The sequence below is a fragment of the Nycticebus coucang genome, chromosome 2, assembly GCF_027406575.1.
Source record: "Nycticebus coucang isolate mNycCou1 chromosome 2, mNycCou1.pri, whole genome shotgun sequence".
NCBI lineage: Eukaryota > Metazoa > Chordata > Mammalia > Primates > Lorisidae > Nycticebus > Nycticebus coucang.
In genome coordinates this window covers 42,193,764-42,217,347 of record NC_069781.1, presented here as the reverse complement: position 1 = coordinate 42,217,347, position 23,584 = coordinate 42,193,764, and positions in this window count along the sequence as shown.

Below are 23,584 nucleotides of genomic sequence, written 5' to 3'. Positions count from 1 at the left end.
CATCTGGCTGCCGTTTGGGGTCCGGAAATGACGTTCTTTGGAGTCTGAACTGTGCTTTCCAATGTCTCCTTGCATTCGTGTGTTCAACATGTTCACGGTTCCTGCTCTGTGCCAGGGCTATTTAGGGGACTAGGGACACGGGTTTTGCCCTCAAGGAACACACAGGGTAGAGGGAGCTGCAGAACCGGCCACAGGTTACTACCATACTGAGTGGAAAGGCAGGCACAGGGAACAGGCTTTAGGTGTTTAGTTATTAGGCTATGGCCTGGCTTTCAAGCCCCTGCTGCTCATTTGTTTGGATAAAGAGCCCAGGTAGATGTCACTGGGTTGAACAGTGTCCCTCCCTAAATTCTTGTCCCCCAGAACCTGTGAATGTGATAATGTGCTGTCTTTGCAGCTGTCATCAGGATGAGGCTATGCTAGTGGGCTCTACATCAATGACTGCTATCTTTATAAGAAGAGAGGACAGAGACACACAGGGCAGAAGGCCATGTGACAGTGGTGGCAGAGATTGGAACCATGCATCCATAAGCCCAAGAACGAAAGGAGTTCCAGGAGCCACCAGGAGCTGGAGGAGGCAGGAGGGATTCCTCCCCTAGAGCCTTCATAGAGACCGCAGCTGGATGGATCCTTGAGTTTGAACTTCTTGCCTCCAGAACTTTGAGACAATAAATTTCTGTTGTTTTAAGCCACTCAGTTTGTGGTAATTTGTTATAACAGCAATGTAGCAGTGGCTCCCTGAGGATGAAAGTTGGCAAAGCAAGGAGTACTAGGAATCTGTGTGTGTGAGTGTGTAAGAGTGAGTGGATATGTGAGTGTGAGTGTGTGCATGTGTGTGTCTCAGGACGGGAGGAGCTGGAAGACCCGAGACATACCCCCATCTCGCCTGCTGACTGGCTGCGTGACCTTGGGTAAGTTCCTTTCCCTCTCTGGGATTTGGTTTCTGTGTAAAAAGACATTAGACTAACCCCATGGTTTTTAATGCGTCCCGTTACTTTTCATTTCCTAAAACTGCATTCTTGGGTGGTGCCTGTGGCTCAGTGAGTAGGGCGCTGGCCCCATATGCCGAGGGTGGCGGGTTCAAACCCAGCCCCCGCCAAACTGCAACAACAACAACAACAAAAAACCCAACTGCATTCCTTGGAACTATACCACAACTTTTTTTTTGGATAAGAATCAGAACCTTTTTCCTTAAACAAAAATAAACATAATGCCCTATATATAAAAAAGTACAGATAAGCTGTGCCAGTCAGAGGGTCCTGGGGTTCGGGGGAGCCCTTTTGAGAATTCCTGACCCTTCTCCAAGAGCTTTGAGGTTGGGCTGGATCCTGTCCTGGCCCTCTGGTATCAAGAATAGTGACATTTGATGTCAAATGGCTTTGTGCAACAATCCAGCATAACAGGAACAGGAAAGTTTGTTTTAGTGCCTGGGATTTACAAGCGTGGGGTCACACTGCTTCACACGGGCTCACAGAGGGTGCATATATTAGTTTCCTCCAGCCAATAGAACAATTACCACAAACCTGTCAGCTACAAACAACGCAGATTTATTCTCTCTTCACTTTGGAGGCCAGAAGTTCAAAATCAGTTTCACTGAGCGGAAATCCATACATCGGGAGGGCCACACTCCCTCTGGAGGCTCTAAGGGAAAGTCCAGTCCTTGTGGCTGCAGTTTCTGGTGGCTGCTGGCACCACGGCTCATGGCTGCATCAGTCCAATCTCTGCCTCTGTGCTCACATGCCTGTTTTCCGGGTCAGGTCTCCTTCTACTTCTCTCTTATAAGGACACTTGTATTATATCCAGTACTCCCTCACCTTCCTCAGATAACTGAGGACAATCTATCTCAAAAGCCTCAATTTAATCACACCAGCAAAATCTGTTTTGCTGTAGATATGAGGTAAGATTTACAGCCTAATCCAGGGAGTGGGACCTGATATTGGGGACTGTTATTCAGCAGTCCCTGTAGAAAGCAAGGTGTCCTGGTGAACCTGTAGCAGAGGCCCATTCCTTTAATCCCTCCTCCTAGTCTCATATCCCAGTAATGAGACTCTGCCCAGTAAAGAACTAGAGGAGGCATGCGGAGTTCTTTTTTGGGTGAGGCATAGAGGCAGAGAAAGAGGAGGAGGCATTGACTGCCATCAACCTCCTGGGAAGCTCCTGTGAGCTCAGGGCACATGGAAGGCAGAGCCTTTCCCTCAGAGGAACACAGAACAAGGCCTAGACTGGCAGCCAAGTCTGGAGGTAGCTCTGTCAAAGGTCCATCTGACCAGGCAGGGAGAGAAATTGCACACACTGAGTTAGATTCTGTTCAGGAAGCTTCTCTTAACAACCCTCTGACTGGAGATGATTGGAACCACTTTACAGATGAGAAGACAGAGGCTCTTAAGAGGGAAAGTGACTTGTCCAAGGCTACATAGTGAGTGGATGCAGTGTTGGGATCCAAACCCATTCTTTGGGCCAGGGTTTCCACTGCCCTCAGCTAAGAGGCCTGCTGTGAGCATGGGTCAGAGCACCGAAGAGCACAGGCTCCCCTTCCTGGTGGATCTACTGCAGGCAAGTTATTCCAGGTCCCACAGCCTTTCTTTCCTTATCTGTACAATGTGCTGAGTATCCTCAACCTACCCCTGGATTATAAGGTTCCAAGGAAAGCCTATCCAGGAGAGTCTTTGTACAACTGCTGCCCACAGAGGAGGGTCTGTAGTTCAGGTTTCCCTGGACCAGGAAGCCTAGGGCAGCCTTCCAGGAAGAACAGTGGGCTGTGGAAGGGAACTGTGCTGGGTCTGACTCAGACGGGTAACTGGCCCCTCCACAGGTACCCAGCAGGCAGGAGGTGCCTCCAAGGCAATCTAGCAGGTGGCCGTTTAGGGTAATTCAACCGACATTCACTGGTACTTCTGGAATAAGCTCTGACCAAGTGATGATGGCAAGACAGGGTGGTCCTGCCTTCAGTGACCTATCAGGCCACAAAGAGCAATGGGCATGTGGGTGACTACAAGAGAAGGCAGCACATGATCAGGCCCAGCAGAGACACAAATAGGCGGGTGAGGACACAGAGCACAGGCAGGGGTCTTGGGGGGACAGTAGAATTACAATCCTCTGTGTGGTCCAGCATCCAAAGCTTCTCCACTTTGAGCCTCTCTCATCCTGGAGAGACAGAGAACAAATAGCTATTATTGCCATAAACAACTTCTATTGTTTGAAAATTAAAAATATAATGGCCACTGTAGAACATGTGGAAGAAACATACAAACAAAAAAAGGAAAAAGAAGAATCACTTACATCCCATTGCCAATGTCGGCGATATTTTGGAGTATTTTCTTCTAGCAATTATCTCTAGGGATTTCACTCTGCATACTGTTTTGTAGCCTGCTTTTTAGAGAACATAACAATAAATAATTTTGTGTCATTCATGGTTTTGTAAAACTACATGTTAAACTGGTTACACCACATTCCATCAAATGGTTGTATCACACTTTAGCCCATCCCTAATGATCCAATATTTGGTTTCTTTCCTTTTTTAAAAACCGATTATAAGCAGAATCTGGAATAAGACTTCTAAAATACTTACATCTTTGTTTATGAAGTTAATTATTTCCTTCAGACAAATTCCTAGCTTTGGAGTTGTGGTGTCAGAGGGTAAGCTCATGGTAACACCACATGGGCCCTACACAAAGGTCGCTCTGATTTATATTCTCGGTGTTTGAGAGTGACTCCGCCAGTGCTGGCTTTTGTCACCTTTTAGTCCTCATCAATTTGATTATCAAAAATGGTCTCTAACTGGTTTAACTTGTATTTCCAAGGTGATTGGGCATTTTAAACATGACTTACTATGTTTATAGGCTATACATGTGTGTGTATCTCTTGGGGGGAATTTTCCCCATCTCCCCATTGGTGAGTTTGTGTTTCCCTGACAGATTTCTAACACTATCTGAAGTGTTGGGACTGAGGATAGTGACTCCCACTTTATTGAAGAGGAAGCTGAGGTTCAATGAGGGTAAGTGACTTGTCCAAGTTCACTTGGGCAAATAAAGGCTGGACTGAGACCGCAGCCCTGGGCTTTGGAGTCGCTCCCTAGTACTTTGCCCACTGTGTCATGCTGATAGATGATCCTCTCCTATGGTTCTGGGGGAAAAAAATCAAGCCTGCCTTGTTTCAATTTAGTCTTGATTCTTAAAATAATCTATCCTATAACGTACAGTAGTGTTAGCAGAGAAAATATGTTCTGCCACTTACTGCTAAAGGAGCTGGAGATCTGCGGTGGGCTGTGACCCTTTAACAGCATGCCCTCCATTCCGATAAATCAGGGCCTGGAAGGCTGTGGGAGAGATTAGTGCTGACGTGTGTGTGGAGACAGTTAGTGTGATTATTAACAGGACATGGGCTGGAGATGAGCTGATGTGGATATGAACACTTGGACCTCCAAACCCGGGGCTGGACTCTGAGAGCAGCCAGGACTGGGGGACAGACCTAGCTACAGCCTCCCAGGGATGGATGGTTCTATAGCGCCCATCCATCCACCCGGCTCTGCCTTTTTGGCCTTATGGCCACTTGCAGTTCCTGGGGAGTAGAAAGAGCTGGGTCCCAAAGCTGCCTCCGCATGAGTTTACACTTGATGACAAGCATCACTTGTCTCCTCTCTGCCTTAGTTTCTCCAACTTGTCCAGCTATGAGATGGGGCACAATAGTCTCTGAGGGCATTTCCGAGCCTGGGTCTGCCTGCCTTATCCATCTGTCACCCCTGGCCCTTCTAGCCGCTTGGCTGCCTGAGCCCCCGAGAAGACACAGGCACAGAGAATGTGTGCCTGGGGGACCTTGCTGTTCTTTCACTCAAGCTCTGGCCACAAACTTGGATTTACAAAAAAAAAAGTGACTTTATCTTTCTTGATCAAGACTTACTTTCTCATTTGAGTCATTTAGCCACATGACAGGAGGATAATCTCAGAGAATTCCAAGTGATCTTAGTTATTTTGAGGTCTCTCTTCCTACTTTGCACGCACCAGATTGTGTCTGAATTTTGGGTGAGGGTTCGCTTGCTGCCTTGAAGAAAGAAAGATGGAGGCTGCCTGTTTGCCGGGAGACACTCTTCCCTGCTGTCAGCCTTGAGACACAAGCCTGCCATCCCATCACCCCTCACTGTCAACAAGACCTCTCCAGAAGCGACAGCGGCCTCACCTACTTTAGGGGCCATGGGATAATCCAGCTGCTTTCTCCTGCAACTGGATTGCAGGAGAGGTACCCCAGGGCTCCTCAGCACCCTCTCTGCTTGGCACGCCACACACAGTCATGTCTTCTCTGTCCCTGCCACACCACACTTGGCATCTGGGAACCCTACCAGGCTTGTGCCTCCTTGGGCTTTCCCCTCACCTCCTCACCCCTCTGGGAAGAAGCCCAGGTCTCTCCCGCTTTCAGAACTCTCCAAATCCACCTGAGATTTTTCTTATCCCTATAATCCTGGTCTCAGCCTGGGGAAGGGTAGGGTTCAGGGCCCATCTCAGAGCTGCTCCGTTATCTAGCCTCTGATAGGATTCTCTTCCCCAGCCCAGGGAGTCTTTAATGATCTTTACGGTGGCAAAAAATGGATTCTGATAAAATGATGCATTGTTCCCAGTCCTTTTGTCTTACAGTCTTTTTTCTTATTCTTTTTAATCACTCTCTGATTTCTCCTGAAAATCTTTATTGTCTATTGTGCAGTTTGAGTGAGGCAAGAGTACAAGTTATAAGGAAATATGGAGGAAAACATCACCTGGCCACACTGAGATGGAGGACTGGAGGCTGGGTGGGTCCCTGGTGGATCCGGATGACCCTTGGTTTACACACTGTGCCCTTCTCTGGAGCTACATGCAAATGTCAGGGACATGGCTTTTCTTTTTTTTTTTTTTTTTTGTAGAGACAGAGTCTCACTGTACCGCCCTCGGGTAGAGTACCGTGGCATCACACAGCTCACAGCAACCTCTAACTCCTGGGCTTAAGCGATTCTCTTGCCTCAGCCTCCCGAGCAGCTGGGACTACAGGCGCCCGTCACAACGCCCGGCTATTTTTTTGTTGCAGTTTGGCCGGGGCTGGGTTTGAACCCATCACCCTCGGCATATGGGGCCGGTGCCCTACTCACTGAGCCACAGGCGCCGCCCAGGGACATGGCTTTTCTTCAAGTGAAAACTACCCCCATCCACCTACTCCTCTGTGGCCAGAGCCTGGGCAGCCAGGGAGCTCCCATGGCATTGGCGGCTGCACAGGTGACATGGGCCAAGAAGGTGATTTGTTACCAACCCTGTCCTCTGCCTCTATTCCAGGCTCCTGGTCACGCCTCCAGCCAGCATTGAATAAATGGAGGCCTGTGTCCAGGTGGGGGCTGCAGAAGTCTCCTATCATCAGCTTCGGTCAGCATTTCAGATTCAACACGAGGCCTCTTACTTTATCACTTAAAAAAAAAAAACAACAGGGTGGTGCCTGTGGCTCAAGGAGTAGGGCCCCAGTCCCATATGCCGGAGGTGGCGGGTTCAAACCCAGCCCCGGCCAAAAAAAAAAACAAAACAACAAACCTTTGTTGCTTACTTTTATCATTATACAAATAGCGCACATTTGTGATTAAAGCCAGAAATTATAGATAAGCAAAAAGAAGAACATAAAAGTCATATATAATCCCAACATTGAGGGAAACCCTTTATAACTTTTCGGGATCTATTATTATCTCTGAATAGGTATTTTTCATCTTTACAGAAAAAGGATCAGATTATTATGCATTATTTTTTCATTTAATATAATCCTAAAATCTTTATGTTCTACTAAATATACTTCTTCAACATTATTTTCAGCAACCACATTGTATTCTACTAGGAGCTGAAATGCAGCCAATCATCTCTTATAGATACATACCTTTTATATTTCTAATGTTTTGGTTTTATAAAACTGAACAACATGAAATTTCTGACATTTGATCTAAAATATGGCAATTTTGTATTATGTGACCTAACATAAAGAATGCTGTGGCTTGAGACTAATCTTTGCATAATTTTTTTGATTACCTATATAATTTTTTTCTTATTACTTCTAGGATTACGTTCCTAGAAATGCACTTTCTGAGTCAAAAAGATGCCTGCTTTTAAGCAGATCCATATAACACACTGATCTCCTGGTGTGTGTCCACAGCAAAGACCAAAAGAGTGAAGGCCTGTGGATGAGGAAATTTCAGGAGCTGCCTGCTAGGCACTGGGGATGGAGCAGGAGTCCCCGCTGCTTCCTGACCCGGCTGTGGCCCTGGATCAGTCACTGCACAGAGGAGTAACTCACTGTGAAGAGCAACCAGTAGGCTCTTCATGGTGGGACAACTGGTGTTTCGTTTCATAGATACTGGAGTGGTTGGAATTTCAAACTCTGCCCACCTTCCATCAGGCTTTGAAACTCTTTGAGTTTCAGATGCCCTGAGCCTTGAGATCAGAAATCCCCTTTTCCAGGGAATACGGCCTTTGCCCTTTCTGCAAAGAAGGACCCTTTTTTAAAGGACTCACAACTGCTTCTGTGGTTTTGAATGTTTAAAAATGAAACTTGGCCTTGAGGGTGGACCCAGGCCTGGCTGTGCAGTGAGGTTCTGATGGATTCTGTGGCAGCAGACCTCTGGAATCATCGAAGCGTGCAGGCTGAATTTTAAAAATAATTGTCCTTTTTTAATGATGTAAAACATGTCATCTAGATTAAAAAATAAACACACTTTATTACTTTCCCAGCCCTTTCTTCCTCCCTCCCAGGGTCAGATGGGGATTACTCGAATATTTCTGGCGTATTTCACATATTTAATAACGCCCTTGGAGGTTCTTACCAGAGCTGATGAAAATGTGGGATTGAGCTCTGCCCACAGACACTGTTCACAGGAAAGAAAGCTGGTGGCAGGCGGCTGTGTGCTGGGGTGGGAATGGGGGTGGGAGGGTTAATTCTGTTTTCGAAGCAGCGGGGCCTACAAGTCCAAAGGCATGTACTTTTTATTTTGAACAACAAAGAAAATTGTTTTTGTGGGTCCCCATCTCCTCCTTCGTGCCTTTGGGGGTGGGGGAGGCGAGAGGGAAACAGCAGCTAAGCCAACTACAGCTGCTTCTAGAAAGAGCAGCCTTCCCCGACAGCTTTCCGCCAGCTCTCTTGAGCCGCAGCGAATCCAAGAAAATAATTAAAGCTGTAATTTATTTATACATCTTCTCTATAGATATTATGGATCCGACAATTGCCGCCTCCTGGTTTATTACGCACGCGGAGCCCGCAGTAGCCGGCGCAGAACAATGGCTCGGGGCGCGGCGGCCGCCGGGCGCACCTGGGTGATGGGCACCCCCGAGACTCCCCGGGACGAGGGCCTGACAGGCGCGGGGCTGCCTCCTTAATAGACTGCGGGCGCGTTCTCCGGGAGAAGTCTGCGGCGGTCCCCGAGGAGAGATCATCAGGCAGAGTGGTCCCCGGAGCAGGATTTATTAGCAGACAGGATGGGGAAGTTGATTAGCCTGCGCGGCAGAACGGACACCCTGTCAGACAGGCCTCTTAATCCAATCACTTACCTGTCGAGGGGCGCGGCGCGGCGCTCCCTCCCGCCCGGCTCGGCGCCCCGACCCGCTGTCTGCAGCGCGGGGCCGGGCTCCCTGGGCTCCTCCAGCCCTCCAGCGCCGGTCTCGCTCTCTGATTCCATTTCCGTGGCGATGGAAGGTTGCTCTTCTGGAGCACAGCCCTGGCGGTGACTCTCCACTGCACGGAAACCTCACCTTCTGTGGCTCCCTATTCTCCACTCAGGAAAATCCCACATCACTCGACCCTGACCCACCTTTTCAGCTTCATTCCCTGCTGTTCCGAGTGTCCTCTCTGCTGGGCACTGCTCTCCCCATTTCCCAGACCTCTCTTCGCTGTCCCCCACCCTCACCCTGCCCTTGCTCCGGGTAGGAGGTCTACCAGAGTGCTCTCTCTCCTTCCAAACCCTTCTTGTTCTTGGATATCTGGTTCAGAAGCCTCATCTTCTCTAACAACATCCTCCACCTGGCTAATTTCTCCTTGCTCTGAAGCTTTATCTATCTGTGCTAAACTGAGGACTCTGGGCCTCCCGCTTCCAGCAAATTCTAGCTCTGGCTTCCTGCTCCTGGGCACCAGGGCAGCAAGTTCCTACGGGGGTGTGCTGAGGACCAGTAAGGGGATGCAGGCTGGCAGCTGGGGTGATGCCTGGCTTGCAGTAGCACTCAGTTGTCAATATATGTCCTGCCTGTGTGGGGGTGATGCTGTGTGGTGCTGAGTTCCCTTAGGACAGGGGCCGGACCATCCCCCCTCCTCCCCTGCTCCCACCCCTGCCCCCAACACCATGTACAGCCCTGTACAGATGAGATGGTGAGTGACCTGGGGGCTCCAATCCAAATCCTTCTTGTTCTTGGATATCCTCATTTCCAGCTGACCCAACCACGGGAGAAGCAGCAGTGTGAGGACAGGGCCCCCGTCTGCTTCTGTGGGACAGGCATTGAGACGTGTGTTCTCTCCAGCTCTTGTCAAGAGTTTAGGAATTCAGATCCTATTGATCCACTGCATCCTCACAGCCATCCATCATCATTAAGAAATAGGACCTGAGCCCTGGATGGGGCGGGTGGCACTGAGTAATTTAGAGGGTTTTACACACACACACACACACACACACACACACACACACACACACACACACACCCAGATGTAGTTAAGAGAAGTCAGCCGAGGCAAGCACTGAACACTTAGCAGCAGGGAGGGAAAGGACCCAAGGGACTTGTAGAAACCAAAGGTAACTGCCCAGGACATACATTCAATTCTACTGCCTGGTCGGGGATTTTTGTGGTTGCTTGTAATTGCCTGTGAGCATTTGACTTTGGCAAGCGTGGACGCTGAGGTCTCACCAGGCCCTGCCACTTCCTGCTGATGTCTGTCTCTTCTTGTTGTTCACAACCATCAGTCTTGTCAGGGCCACTGGTCTCTGATGTGGGCCACCTTCCTTATTTCCCTTTAAAACAAACCAGAATAACATTTGCCAGGCCACAATCATCAGGCATATTTCCCATGCCTTGATGTTTCTCAAAGATCTCTAACCATGGCCAGGTAATCTCAGCATGGCGGAACTTAGCATTGGAAAGGGATCTAGAGCACAGGGCCTGGCCAGGCACTGCAAATTTGCTGTGTGGTCCTAGGTGGGGGAGGGGGCCATCAACCTATCTTCTGTTGTCTCCAGTTCTTGCTTTGGGCCTCTCTATTCAGACCTGTAGTGCCCTCTCCAAAGGGGACCAGCTGAAAACTTTCCATGCCAGGGAGCTGGGCTCCCCTCAGGGGTACAGCAGGTGCTGACTGAGGCTTCCTTGCCCCTCTCAGAGGCACATGCTGGTGCATAGACCTGGTCTGCGTCTCCTAGAGGCACAAGTGGTCTCTTGGGTTATGCTATGAATGATTCTCATGGAAGCTGGGAAAAGGGAAAGGGACTCTCTGCCCAGCCTGTGGGCACTGCCTTGGGACCTCCAGAACCCTTCTTAGATAGGCAGGAGTGGTTAGGATGTGGCAAGAATGAGGAGGATAAATTTGCTCAGGTTGATCAAAACTTGTGAAGGGAAACTCCTGATGTTTCCAAGATGATTAAGGCTTTAAAGCTGAGAGTTGGATGCACAATACAAGTGGTGTGTTGTGGAGTACAAGATCCTGATTCCTTTGCCTGTTAGGGGTCAGCCTCTGCATATAAAGCAAGGGCAATGACACAGATTTGAGAAGAATAAACTGGTGTTTGGCTGAAATCACTGAACTATTGACCGAGCCTAAAGGGCCCGGTTCCTGAATATTCTGAGGTTTGAAAGTTGCCCAGTGTAAATCTGGGAATATGGGGCTCCTTGGTTCTCTGTGGCAGTTCCACAGGGCTTCTCATGCTGCACCAGGGTCCCCCCACTCCTGTCCAGAACCTCTGTGCCTACTCAAACCCTAGTAAGGAGCCAGTCACTCCAAATGGCCAGGAGTGGGCAGAATGGGATCGCATAGTCATGTGATGCTGGCTGGCTGTGGGAGAAGGGAGGTGGGAGAAGGGAGACAGCTGGTTGGGGTTTTGGGATCAGGGACAATGTTCTAATAAGCTTTGTGTCCCCAGCACAGAGTACAGGGTAGGTGCTCAGAAAATGTGTTGTTGAGTCAGAGGATAGCTAATTAGGAGTCCGTGTGTAGTAGAGAAAGGATAGGACACTGCAGACTGAAGAAACTGTGAGCAAAGGCCACCGTGCGGGACAAGGCTGAAGAGGGCATGCTGGGGAACTCAGCATTGGAGGGCTTTAGAGAGCTGCCCACTTCAAGTTCCCTCCCCATTCTGAATCCATTCTATAGCCCCAGCAGCAGCCTTGCTGGAGATATTCTGGCTTTACTTGAATGCCTCTTAAGGCAGGGAGCTCATTCCCTTGACATCCCTCTGTGTCTTAGGGCATCTTTGGTGGCTACTAAATTAATTGCTTAAACTAGATGGGCACTGATTGTTTTAGGGGCCCTGCTCCCCAAATGCCTACTGTTTTGGTGCTACATTACCAACGGCTTTGAGGGTCAGGTCAAGCAATTCAGTCTTTATTATGCACACAGAGGGAGCCTAGGGCAGCCTCTGGGCAGGAGGACCATGAACAGGCAGAGCTCTGCTTAGAAAGATGCCCTGCTGGCCCAAGCAGGGCTGGAGTCCTAGAGGCAGGGAAACCCAGAGTCTGCCTGTCTCTTTCTGCACTTATTCATACCCACTGAGTGAATGAATGGATCTGAGGGTAGAAACCCACTGATGACTGTTTCTCTCCTCAGACAAACATGTCCAAGGCACATATAAATGTTTATGTCTTAGGTTCATCCCAAGTCTGAGTGTCATAGAAGCCTCCCAAACCCTGTTGCCCCTCTAGCAGGGGTCTTCAACTTTTTAAACAGGGGGCCAGTTCATTGTCCCTCAGACCATTGGAGGGCCAGACTATAGTTTTAAAAAAAAAACTATGAACAAATTCCTATGCACACTGCACATATCTTATTTTGAAGTAAAAAAACAAAATGGGAACAAATACAATCACACTGCCTCATGTGGCCCATGGGCTGCAGTTTGAGGACCCCTGTTCTAGAGTCTGTCTTTCCACAGAACCAAAGATGGCAGGCAGGTGTGGGTACCTGGAGTCTTGGGGTAAAGAGAGTCGCCAGCTCTCCTTTGGCCCTGATAGAGGATTGGCACTTAGTGGGACGGGCATTTGGCCCTCCATCCCCAAGGTCAGGGGGCACTAAGGTGGGCCTGCAGCACCTTTACCTACCCCAAGATCCCTGCTGACCTTTTTGGTCTCCAAAAAAAGTCAAGGTAATGACAAGACAGATCTATTGCATCTCAGCCATCATTGCAGTTGAAAGATGGGCCCGGAGCAGGTGGACTGCTTCAGTTATGATGGATGAGGACGGTGACAGCTCTCTGGAGAGATGCAGGAACCTGGCAAGTGTTCACTCAGCTATGACTCCTCTGGTAGCAATTTGACAAGATCAGAGCACTTTATGGAAGTGGAAAGTTTGGGGACCTTGGAGTTTGCTTGGCCCAGGGACTCTGGCTGTGGAAGCCCGGAACACAGGGCAGGTCACCACTGCTGGCTGCTCTCCTAGGAAGGCTGGTGTGGGGCAGGCAGGTGTGGCTGGGGGGAGGGGCTCTGCCTTGTGAGGCCTCCTGGCCTGGAATGCAAGTCAGGGACTTGCCTGCTTCAATCTTTCTTCCTTGCCACTAAGAGTGGTCCCCACTGCCACTCAGGGAACACCATCACAGCTACTATCACAACCTCGCAGGATGACTGGGCATCTCCTCTGAGCCAGGCCCTGTGCTGGGCACTGGGTGACAAGGGTAAACAAGCAAGTCACATCCCGTCCTCATGGTGCTTTCCGTGTAGACTTCCAGATAGTTCCTCCCATTTGTGGTCAGATGTGACACTGGACATGGCCCCTCTACTCTCTGAGCTCTGGTAGGGCCATTTCTTTATGGGATGGTGGATGCCTATTAGGTGGAGTAAACCACAAGGAGCACCCTGCTTGTCAAGGGTGGTGTTGACCAAGTGCCGGCTTTCCTTTCCTGGGCTCTGAGGAGATACCCAGTCATCTTGTGAGGTTGTGGAAATAGCTGTGATGGTGTCCCCTGGCTGGCAGGGGGGACCATTCTTAGTGGCAAGGAAGAGAGATTGAAGCAGACATGTCCCGGACTTGTGCTCCGGGCTAGGGAGGCCTCACAAGGCAGAGCCCTTCCCCCCAGTTTACCAGTTCAGTTGTACTTTGGTACGTTTCTTTATTCATTCAGCAAACTTGGCAGAACCCTTCCTGTGTCAGGCGCTGGGCTTGGCTCCTGGGAGTTAGAAGTGATTGCAGATGAGAGGCTGGCAGTTTCACCTGCTTAGGGGATGTGGACCTGGTTGGGTCAGACTGTCCCATGGCCCTTGCTGCCCTGCAGGGGTTGCTGGGTGGAGGCGCCTGTCTTGCAGAGTGATGGCAGGACACAGCCCTGGCTACCACGCTTCTGGGCTAGAAGCTGAGGCCTGGGGATCCCTGGGTCTTCCAGGCACTCGTGGCTTTCTTTGCACCAGTTCTGTTCTGAAGCCAGAATTCAGAGAATTCTTTGCTCTCGAGGGTCACCTTCCTGCAGCTGGTTGGGGGTCTCCAGTGCAGGCAGCTCAGCCCAGAGGTACTTCAGTCCCTCAACTCTGCCCTGGGGAGAAAGTTGGGGGAGAAGCAGATAAGACTCAGCCAGGTACTACCCTCCAGGGGCTCTTGGGCCAGGATAAGGATGGTGAGGCGTGAGGCATCAAATGGCATACAAGTGCTGGCAAGGAGGCCCTGGGGGCTTCAGCCACGCTCTGAAGAAGGTACTATCCATTCTGGCAAAGATATTGGGGAGGGCTTTGGAAAAGAGATGTTCTGTGAACTCAGAGGAATGCCCCAGAAGAGCATCACATTTGAGCCCTCACCAAGGGCACCTAGGCAAGGCCTCTGTGTCTCCATTTACACGGTGACAAGGCTGTGTCTGGGGTTTGCCTCAGTCCTCTGGGTCCAGACACTGGCAAGCTCAGGTCTCCACCTTCCCCTCAGAGTCAGCACCCAGGGGAGCTGCCCTAAAGTCCTCCCCAGAGACTTCCCCGGTGCCCCAGAAGCTCCCTGCACCCCGCGCCCCCTACCTGAGGAAGAATCCTCAGCACAGTCATACCCACGCAGATATTAAATAAATGGTGCTACACAGTTTACTGAACTATTATTATTTTGGATGGAGAAGATTTTGATGGTGATGTTGATGGCAAGAATATTAAAATCACTCACCAGCTGTGTGTCCTTGGGAAAATGACACCCTCTCTGGGCCTTAATTTGTTCCCGTATAAAACGGATGTGTTAGTCCTGCCTGGTGTAAAGTGCTACCTCCAGGAAAAAGCTGATAGTGGAGGAGACCTGGTGAGGGAGATTTAAGAGGAATGATTTCCAAGAAAGTCAATGCCAAAGTGCCAACATCTGCCCTGCTTCTGCAGCCTCTTGTTGCTGTGTGTGTGGGGAAGGGTGGCGGAGTGTTGTAGCATTTTCCTCCCAGACACACGTGGCCAGATACTGACAGGGCTGGTTTCTCCCATTTCTGCCTCAGGCTACCTCTCAGGATAGCCTCCAGCAGGCACAGGGCACTTGGCAAGGGCAAGGGCTGCTCCACACAGACCAGATCCCCATTGAGCTTGGAGGAACCCCAGAGTCGAGCCCACAAGCTTACCTGGGTTATCTCCTGGACCTTCTTTTCTGGTCTCTTCTGTGTCCTAACAATCACTTCAAGGAAAATGGAAGACCCCCAGTCCAGCTGCCACTGTCCAGGCCTGTGGATCCAGAGGACTCTGGCCCCACTTTTCTCAGTCCCACCTCATTCCTACCATGTCTCTTGGTCTAGGAGCCAACTCTTCAGTTCCGATCCTTCCTGTTTTTGAGACTGAGAAGATTTTCCAGTGTCTCTTTCAACTTGCCAAGTTAGTGTTTCATGAGCAGGGAGGCAAAAAGCCTGGACTCTGGGTCCAGCTGGCCTGGCTTAGCCACTTTCTAACTGGATGACACTGAGCAGATCATTTCATCTCTCTGAGTCTCAGTTTCTTTACCTGCAAAATGGGTATTAAAAGTGCCTATTTCACAGGGTGGTTGTGAAGTATAATGAGATAATATGTGTGACACTGGAGTGAACTTTTATGTTTTTCTGCCTAGTCAAGCACCCCCCTCTCCTGAGAAGCGCTTCCTGTTGTCCCTAGGGCTGCACATCCCCATGTGACCAAGGGGAGCCAACTAGAGTCTGTCCTTAGACATTTTGTACTCTAGCTAGGGAAAGAAGCTGTAGTAAAGATATAAGATGTAAGCTTGAAATTGCCTTACAGACAGGGTTCTGGTCTTGGAAAGACAGATGACCCATCAGGAAAAAGGCTGGAGAAAAGCAGAGAAGGGAAAAGAGAGAGAGAGAGGGATATGCACTTGGATACCTGGTTCCAGTAATTTATTGGTTGAATGTCATCCCTGTCCTTCCTGAGGTTTCACTACTTGGGTGAATGCCCATAACATTTCCCTTTTAGATTAAGTTTGTTGGAGTTGGGTTTCTGTAACGTGCAACCAAAGGATCCCAACTAACATAATATATACTTAACACGGTACTTGACTCATTGCAAGGGCTCCGTTAAGTGTGATCTCTCAATATTGACCCGAGTCAGCTCTGTGAGGCTTGATGTTGGTGCTGAATTTCCGTCTCCATTTACCCTGGCTACCCTGGCGTGAGTGCTTGTGTGTCCCTCCTGCTACCCAGAACCCAGGACTCTTGGGCTGCCTGCGTGAAGCACCAGGCTTGTGGGTGGCCTGAGGCCCGAGTCTGCCTGGTGAGGAAGGCAGCGGTGCTGGCCCTTGTACAAGCAGGACCATGGACAGCGGCAGCCCAGCATGCAAATGCCTGCCGCAGGACACAGACACAATCAAGCTGCCGACATCCTTCCCCATGTCGGGGCCTGATAATGAACAAGTAATTTATGTCCAGGAGTCAGTGGAGCCTGTCGCAGGCCAAGGCTGAAATGTTACTACGAGGGATTCTTATGAAGGTCATTGCCCTGCTCTTGTCACTGTTAAGGGTTGTCTGTAAATGGCATCCCCTTGGAGGTGTCACCTTGTTCTCCTGGCTTCTTTTGGGGGAGAAAGGTAGACCTTTGAAAAGGTGGGTTGGGAAAAGCACTGGGCTTCCTTTGAGGCATTCCCTTGAAGTGGTCCTGGAATCTTTGTAAGGTATGACCTCAAATAGTCTATGGGTAAGAAGAGGTGGCGCATTTGACCAGGTGGCGCCTGTGTAGAATCCGTGAGTGTGTGTGTGGGGGTGGGGGGTGGGGGGTAGGAATTGGGTGTCCTTCATTCGGGTAAAAAATATGGCTCCAAAGGTCTTCTGTCTGAATTAATTTGAATCAAATGGCAGATATGATAGGAACAGTATTCTGGGGACGATGTAATGGAGCATCTCTTTTGAGAGTATGAAAGGACAGAACGGGATGAAGGAGAAAGCATTAGGCTAGTGGGGAGATGAATCACTCAGCCTCCTTGTATGGGCCTAGTTTTCCTACCTATAAAGGTACTAGAGAGTTTTTGACATTCTGGGATATGATCAGATCGTGTTTTAACAGTCCCATTTCATGGATGAAGAAACCAAGGCTTAGAAGTTAAGTCAGGTGGCTTCTATATTCCAGAGTTGGGCTTTTAGATTCTTGGCTGTTTCTGGAGAGTCTGGGATCTCTCTTGGGATCCCAGCCTCTGCCCCTCTATCATTTCAGAGTAACCTTCCTTTGGAGGTCACCAGGCTGACTCCTGCTGGTGGGGACAGGGTGTCCCTTGAGATTGAGTTCATCTTACAGAGGTTTGTGTTTGTGCCTCAGCTGGTCTAGGTTCTGGAGGGCCTGAAAGCAGGACCATGTCCCTGTTCCTGCAACATGGGGCCATCAGTGGCTTCCTTTCAGTCCCTTTGCTATGGTGGAGGCTGGAGTTTTCAACCTGAAACATAACCAGTGTGCCCTCCGCTGAGGGCTGCAGTCTTTTCCTTCCAGGTAGAAATCACATTTAAATTGACTCGAAGGTTGAAAAATAATACCTTCTATAGGAGACCAAAAAAGGGATGGGAACTTTCCTACTAACAAGAGAACATATCAACCTAAGCCAGTCCCCACAGCTGTGAGCGGAGCCTGCTCTGGAAGCCTGGGTCTTGGTAACCACATTTCATCCATCAGGTAGAGTCATACTGATAGCGTGGTTGGCTCCTATGACTTGGGCTTCTACGAAATATCCCCAAACCCAGCTTTTCTTTTTAGGTCCCCTTTGCAAATTCTGGAAAGCAGGAAGGTCCTGGGTTATCACACCCATTTTGTAGGTGAGGAGATGTGGCTCAGAGTGGGAGCGTGGAGGAGACAAGCAGGTCCTCACATAGGACCCTTTCTGCTGCATCACCTCTCTGTACCCCCTCCAGCATCAGCAGGTGCAGAAGGGGCTGCACAGACCCCCAGGGCTCTGGGGCACCAGGCCAGATGCTCCCTGAGCAAGTTAGAGGAGGCAGTTTCCCTCCCTCGGTCTCAGAGCTGGGAGTCCCTGAGCCCCACACATCTTGCGTGTTTCTTCTATTCCTTGAATCATCACCCTCCTTGTCTGTGAGAATGTCCCAATAATAAACTGTATTGGTTTTATTTTTATGGGGAGATTTGCAAAAGGGATATGTGACTATTTTGAAATATTGGGAAAACAAAGCTGAAAGGGTCCCGGGTCCGGCTGGTCATTCTTTTCTGCCTCTTTCTCCTGCCTGAACCCTTCTTTATTGCTCACCAACTGCTTGTGCTGTCCAGAGTCACTGGGAGTCAGACTGGGTCCAGACATCAACCCCACCACATCCTAGCTTGTGACCTGGGGAAAGTTACCTAAATTCTCTGAGCCTCTGTCTCTTCATCTATAGAGGGAATAACAATTAGGGTGACTGTGAAGGTTATCCAGACAGGGACATTATTGAGAGTGAAAGCAGAACTCTTTTTTTTTTTGAGACAGAGTTTCACTTTGCTGCCTTCAGTTGAGGGCCATGGTGTCATAGCTCACAGCAACTTTAAACTCTTGGTCTCAAGTGATCCTCTTGCCCCAGACTTCCAAGTGGCTCGGACTGCAGACACCTGCCACAACACCCGGCTATTTTTTTAGAGATGGGGTTTTGCTCTTGCTCAGGCTGGTCTCAAACTCCTGGGATCAAGCAATCCTCCCCCCTTGACCTCCCAGAGTACTGGGATTAAAAAGCAGAACTCTTAATGAGTATGTTAGGACATCAGGTGTAACTCAGGACTGTCCTGGTAAACCAGGATGTGCAGGCACTTACTGATTACAGAAGTACCTGCTCGTGGGTGATTGTAAGGATGAAATGCTAGAGTGCACAGAGAAACTAGCACAGAGCAGGGAGTGCAAGTTCTCAATGTAAGACAGCTCAATTGTTATTTTGTGTTTTCTTTTAATCTCAGGACAACTGTGTGACTTTCTTTTGAGACTGGGGGAACATAAAATGGCCTGATATGGGATTATTTATCTTCCACATGTGCATAATTCTATGCAGTATTGTCTTGTTTAGGATTGCATTTTGGGAATGAGCCCAATGGCTCTGAAGCATCTCTGACTGGGGCTCTGCTCTCAGACCATGATGGCATGGGGTCACATATGGCCCCATGAGGTCACCAGCCAAGATCCTGAGAGCACACATCTCTGAATTGGGTCACATTTGTAAGTTTATTCCTCTGGTTTCTCTCACTAATACTTCCCATTGCTTATGGGATGTAGGTTGTTAGGGTGATGGCTGGGTAGTGGGGAAGGGCAATTTTGCTCAGGGAGAGAGTAAGTCTAGACAATCCTTTTAGAAAGTTCACTCCTGGGGCTCAGCTGAGGAGGGTGCTGACCATACCTTCTCCTGTGGGCTGAGATTAGACAGCCAGACTAGTCTCTGTCCTGGCATTCTATCCTGGAGAACCCAGGAAAGCCAGCTACCAAGGGGCCCTAGTAATTCAGAAAAACACAGAAGACCATCAAAATAACTGGGTGCCCTGCATCCCTGGATGTGGCTGACCACAGTTCACATTTTAAGGCCAGGTCTCCTGTCTGATGTGGGCGTGTATTCATATATACTCTGTGGGAAAGAATCTCACAGCCCAAGATCTGGGTGCAAGGTAGATGCTTGCAGATGTAATTTAATTCTTCCTGGAACTGGATTTTGCTTCTTTCTTATGCCCCCATCTGCCTGATGCAGAAAAATCAGTCTAGTTCCTTCTTACTGAAGCAATTATTCAGAGACTTCTTAGTGCTCCGAGTTGTGCTCTGTTGCACTCAGGACTGCTTCCTCCATCAGGGCTTCCTCTCTGTCTGCTCACTTCCAGTTGACACTAGGTGATGAGGAAGGCACTGTGATTCTGCCCAGGGAGGGTGTGAACCCTGGGGCTGGAAACCCACCAAGTATGGCTGAACATACCCAGACCCTCTTAGGAGGGTGTACGAGCCGTGAAACCTTCACTGGCCCATGACCTTCTCTTCCAGGCAACTTCAGGGCCCTATTTGGAGCCATAAGAATGCTCTGGGTGTGCACCCCGTGCAGTCCTTGCATGGCTGGGTCAACAGTGGGCATCACATGCCTATGTGCACCGTGTCGCTTGTGTTTCTCCATCAGCTGCCTCCTTGATAGCTGGGTGGAGGCACAGGAGCTCTCTGTCCGGGGTCTCCACACTTATCAGGGGCCTTTTAGCAATCTCTCCCCTCTCATGAGATTTGGCCCAAAGCAGGTAGATGGCAGAGGCCAGGGCTCTCCTGCACCAGCAACACAGCTGTAGCCTCATCTGCAGACTCCCGTGCCTTTATTTAGTCTACTGGGCAGGGGAAAACTGATCCATGTGGGCCATGGCCCCCCACACTGACTTGTCCAGCCTCCCCTTAGACCAGGGCTCCTGACTTAAACCTGAGAACTTTCTGACAATGACCCCGGGAGGTAACAATGGGACCGGAGTGGAGCCTAATGTGATCTTACAGAGAATGACGGCTGTCCATGGGGCAGGGGAGGCAGAAGACAGGGTGAACTTGCCAGAGTAATGTCCTGTCTCAGAGATGTGAAAACAGAGCAGCTGGGACTCCCATTCCTTCCTGGTGGGGATGCAAGATGGCACAGCCATTAGGGAAGACAGTTTGGTGGCTTCTTACAAAACCAAACATACTCTTACCAGAAATCATTCTCCTTGGTGTTTACCCAAAGGAGCTGAAAGATTGAAATGTTTATAAACATTGCACATGGATATTTTTAGCAGCTTTATTCCTAGTTACCAAAGCTTGGAAACCACCAAGTTATTGTTCAGTAGGTGAGTGGATAAGTCAATGGTGGTATGCTTAGACAAGAGAATGTTAGCAATTCATTGCCAAAAAGAAATGGTCTATGAAGCTATGAAAAGACATGAAGGAAACTTAAATACACATTACTGAGCGAAAGAAGCCAATCTGAACAGGACACGTACTGTATGACATTCTGCAGAAGGCAGAACTATAAGGGCAGTAGAAAGACCGTGGTTGCCCAGGGGCAGGGGCAGAGAGGGATGAATGGGTGGAGAACAGTGGAGTTTCAGGGCAGTAAAACTCCTCTTCACAATATTCTAGCGGTGGATCCCCCCACCCCGCCCCGCCAACTTGCCTTCACGGCTGCCACACTTCAGCTGTCCACTCTTCTGGCTATTCCTGAGGTGAGCCCTCCCCTTTCTGGCCACACACGTTACTGATTTTTTGCCCTGCCTGGAACTCCATTCCCCTGTTGAATGGCGTTCTACCACAGCCCCGTTCCACCCCCTCCAGGAAGCCTTCCTCAGCCTCCAGATGAGACGAAGCTTTGCTTCCTCCTTTTCCTTACACTTGCTCCCTCCAGCTTGCCTGTGGCAGCTGGCCTTGTTCTCAGCATGGTTTCTTCTGTGGCTATCTGCATCCGTTTCTGTCTTTCCCTATAGGCTGTGGGCTACTGGGAGCAGAGTCTGTGAGCTGCACATCCCTGTCAGCAGCAGAGCCCAACACAGAGCTCGGCGCAGAGCAGCTGCTCCAAGGAAAGTGTTCATTGCCCGGAGGGAGCGGCGGAAGCCGGGCACGGAAAGGCAGAGGGAGGAATAACTGGACTGGAAGGCGCGGCATGCTGTAGAGAAGGCGACCGGAACTCAGCTCTGAAGGGCCAGAAAGGTAGTAGATAAAAAGAGACAGAGGAACAGATAGTCCAGGCAGAGGAGTCGGTGCTGGCAAAGGCCTGCAAGGGGGGAAGTCAGTGTGTGTTTAGGGGAAAGCGAGGGCTCCCGTGGCTGAAGGGGGTGGGGTGGGGGGAGGTATCAGAGAAAGAGAGGCTGCAATCTGACCAAAGAGGGAGATGCCCAATGACCCCAGGGTTTGCTTGATGTGAAAACTCTCCAGCTGGGCATGACCAGGATTGCACATAAGGGGTATGAAATAAAATATAGACACCATGTTAAGCTTGAATTTCAGATAAACAAATAGGAAGCATGGGACATACTTACACTTCAAACTTATTCCTCATTTGTCTGGAATTCAAATTTAGCTGGGTGTTCTGTTTTTATTTGCTGAGTCTGGCAAACCTGTATGTGAGGAACACAGAGACAGTGCAGTGTCAGAGGTGTCATTACCATTTTTTGGGCCATTGCTTCATGAGCAAAGACAGATCCAAGTGCGTAAATCCCCACAGCACCTAAGCGCAGATAAACATGACGAACGGTAATGGCTCCAGAGGAATCGTCAGTAGCGTTTGTAGCAGCAGGTGAGTGATGGACACTGGAAATGGCTCGGGCCCCACCTGCCATCACGGGGTCTGAGGTTCACAGGGGGCGTCTCTTCTGAAGGAGCAATGCTTGGGCCTGGATAAACAAGGCTAAAATGAGTGATTAGGTTCCCAGACTAGCTCACTCCAAGTCTGTTTTGCTATTAAGAGGCAGGGTTTTAGCAATATTATGAATGAGATTGGTTTGGGGGCTTGCCTGGAGCCCAGCTTTTATATGGAGTCCCATTTCTTTGGTAATGGGAACTCTGTGGTCCCTGTTTCCATAGAAAGATTGAGGCAGCAGAAACTTAGTTCCCTCCACCCCCACCTGGCTTCAGTGGTCTCTGGGCCATGGTTTAAGGAAGTCGGGGGTGGGGAGCATTCATTTTATTGGAAACTGGGGAGTGATGAAAAGGTGAGATTCCCATCACCTTTCTTCTCTAGCTGCCAGACACCCAATGGTGGGAAGTATTATTGGCTAGGCACAAACAATGAGCTAAACGCTTTGGGTAATTATATAATTTTACAACACTTAATTTGATTATCTTATTTTATGGAGATGGGAACTGAGGCTCAGAGAAAAGAAATAATCCACCCAAGGGCATATAGCTCAAAAATAGCAAAGCCAGGGCTAGAACCTATGTGTATGTCGCTTCAAAATCTTGTTTTTTTTTTTTATTTTGGGCCACATTGGAAATAATTCCCTAGGAGTCCCCACCACGGGCCCCAGACACTGACTACAGGATTTCCTATTCCTGATCCTCTGAGCTGCCCACAGCTCCTGATCCAGCCAGGCCCAGTGGAATTGATTGGTCATTTGTTCACCAAGGAACTTGCTCTGACACCAAATCTGGTGGCTGCTGCCATGCTCCTAGGAGGACTCAGTGCTGCTGCTACTTTTCCCCAGAGCCCTCCTGCTCCTGTTTGTACCTGAACTACTTAGTCTTTAGGCTCTTTGAGCCTTAGTTTTCCCCTGTTTATGGACCTAGAATTACAGGCAACCCTAAGTGGCGAGCTCTTGGGATGGGAGTTGGGCAAGCACTGAGTTCTCTCTTCCTCTCTGGTGCTCCAGACGTGTCCGGGGAAGGGAGAGAGCTCTGCAGTCCAGAGAGCAGTCTGGACTAAAAGAGGTGGTGACCTGTCTGCCCGCAGGAATGCTGACTGGGCTGGACTGAGCTTATCTGCCTGGATTGTTTAATATCTGATATCTCAAGAGAGCAATGGTGCATTAGTTAAGGTAATGCCAGCTACTTTAACCAATTCTCAAATACATGGTGGTTGAAATGCAGCAGATGTTTATGTCTAACTTGTAAGTACCAGACAGATGTTTAGGGTTGCTAGATAAAATCCAGGACACCTAGTTAAATGGAATTTCAGATAAACACAAAATTGTTTGTATAAGAAGTTCCTAAGTGGTAGCTATCTGTCCAGTTTCCATAAGGGCCCAGAACTGCTCCAGAAAGGGGTTGCCTCTGTCCCTAGCTTGGGACATATTATACTAAAAAAGTATATTCATTGCTTATTTGAAATTCAAACTTGACTAGTTGAGTGTCCTGTTTTTGTTTTTGCTAATTTGGTGACTCTAATAGGTGGATAGTTCTCCTGTCCCAGGCTCCTTCACCTTCAAGCTCTGCCCCTTCAACCTGTGGTTTTCAAGGTCATGACACTCATTTGAGGATGGGAGGTAGGTTTCTTCAGACCAGAGCAGTAACCAGAATACATGGCTCTGCTGCATTCTGTTGGCCAGAACCAATCACATGGCAATACTTA